This window comes from Ornithodoros turicata, chromosome 3 (genome assembly GCF_037126465.1).
Source record: "Ornithodoros turicata isolate Travis chromosome 3, ASM3712646v1, whole genome shotgun sequence".
Classification (NCBI taxonomy): Eukaryota; Metazoa; Arthropoda; class Arachnida; order Ixodida; family Argasidae; genus Ornithodoros; species Ornithodoros turicata.
In genome coordinates this window covers 28071911-28074042 of record NC_088203.1, presented here as the reverse complement: position 1 = coordinate 28074042, position 2132 = coordinate 28071911, and the positions used below count along the sequence as shown (strand labels likewise).

At 39.8% G+C, this 2132-nt stretch overlaps 1 long non-coding RNA gene across 1 annotated transcript; it reads right to left on the bottom strand.

Moving 5' to 3' along the window:
- Nucleotides 1–643: 643 nt before the first annotated feature.
- LOC135390117 (uncharacterized) lies at nucleotides 644–1889 on the bottom strand. The gene is made up of 3 exons (XR_010421717.1): nucleotides 1795–1889; nucleotides 1167–1227; nucleotides 644–758 (listed from the first exon to the last, which is right to left on the bottom strand). It is a non-coding gene; the product is annotated as an uncharacterized LOC135390117 (long non-coding RNA).
- Between the last annotated feature and the right edge of the window lie 243 nt (nucleotides 1890–2132).

Below are 2132 nucleotides of genomic sequence, written 5' to 3'. Positions count from 1 at the left end.
TGGAATTGAAATTATTCAATATTTTATGTCAGGTTTATACAACATCAAGTTTATTCAAGTTCAAGATTTATTTCTTGCACTTATGCGTTTCAGGATACAATGGACGTGCAGGGAGGTCGCAAAAGACTACATTTATTGTTTTGTGACCTTGCTACAATGGCAATATATATTTTAGGAATGACAATGGTCTGGTACGCTCTCTAAATTTGTAGCACTCAATTTTAGGTTGGAATGAGCAATGAATAGCAACTTCCCTCCTGATATTTTCTCATATATGCTAAATTTTAAATTTAATGTGATCGAATATGTGATAATATAATAAGAATATATAAGAATATAATATGTGATAAATGAATGCGATCAACAGTAGATGTAAACAACATGAGTAGCCATAGAAGTGCATTTTCAATAAATAATTTTCTTCTTATAGCGTATATGTACATGCCTATTAACTGAAACAATTATCACAGTTCCCTGACAAGTTTTAATTTCTGAGAGTGTACTGTAGAGGCTCTACAACAGTTCATACAAGGTATTATATAGATGGGTTGCACCGGCCCTAAAGAAAGAGGGAAAAAGCACTAGGAAAGCTATGGTGTGACGTCACGTGCAACCCATGTATACTGTGAATGCCTTTAAAAATCCCATGTGACACATATGCCTTTACTTTCTGGAGGTGCTGTGGTAGTCAAAGTTTGTGGGCATTACGCAGGTTCTGCACCCATTTCTTGAGTATGTCGAGGCAGCCGTGAAGTAACCTGCATTGATGATGATTATTCCAATTTTTATGGTGCATCGACAACAAAGGAAATAATACATCAGAACATTGGTTTGGGTGTAACCAGTTAAAAATGAATATGTTGTTTAATAAATGCATTGGACAAATGTTAAAACATCAGTTTAAAACATGGTTTACAATTCCTGTATCTTCTAAAAATTAAAAAGATTAAAAACTATTCTAAAAAGAATATGGGGAACTCTTCTAAAAAGAATTATAATCTCTAATTATTATATTGCTGGGTGAAGGAGCCTAAAGTGTAAGGTGTGTTTCTGATGGTGAACATGTAAGAAATATGCAAAACTGAGAGAGGCTAACCACAGTGCGTGCACTGAGGTTGTTCCTTCCTGTAAAGTAGAAACCAGTGGATGAGGAACGTGATACTTACCTGTACACCCAGCCGTATCACACTGCACAGATTATTCACTGGGTAGCCCTCATGACGAAACCTGTATTGAGAAACCACTTTTGCCTTAAAAACTGCTACAAATAGCGCGACACGCTACAAATTATTACTATCGTAACAAGCTGACGATACAGCTCAGACACAAAGGCATTATTGAAGTCGCGCCACACCACCGTTACGTAGGATTCTTTGTCACAAATCAAACCAAGGCACAAAACAATACCAATACATGAAAAAAGGTGACAATCGTGGTCTCATTATGACGTAATACCGAACTTGTGCGCGAAGGTAATTCAAAGAAATGAATGTGGCACTTGCTTCCGCAGAGAACACGGTGTACCATGCTAGCAATGCATGCAAAAAAGCGCTCGAGTGCTCGCACATATATTAATGACAGCACTACCTGTGTAGTGTAACGTGTTCTTTCAAGCATATTATGCACTCAAACTGTATTTGCCGCCGGGTAAAATGCAAGTGTGCTCGATTGAACGCGGAAGAGCGATCAAGCAACCTGCATCCAGTGCTCGTTTTGGGCAAAAAAACACTTCATAATGGTCCACTAAATATACAGAATGGACGCCTATTTATTCCTCGATAAAGAGTGACTTACCTGTATAAATTTAGGCCCTGTATCCTTGCCAGTACGGTTGGTACGACCGTAATTGCAAGAAGTTGCCATGATCGCTGCGGCGACTGTTGTGGGTACAGTAAGATGGCGGCCGGTTTCTTCACGCGCTCCCTATCCGCGATCCAGCCTTTTACAATCGAGATCAGTGGTTCGCACAGAGCACGTCTCCATTGCGGCATTCGGAGTTCAACACAAACGTCCAGAAGTACTGGAAGCAGTTGAGCTCAGTTTAAGGACTGCGCATGGAAGAGGTGAACGTCAAAAGATAACAGCCCTGGTGGTGGAACAGATATGCTCGCAGGTCTTGGAAGTTCCACCCG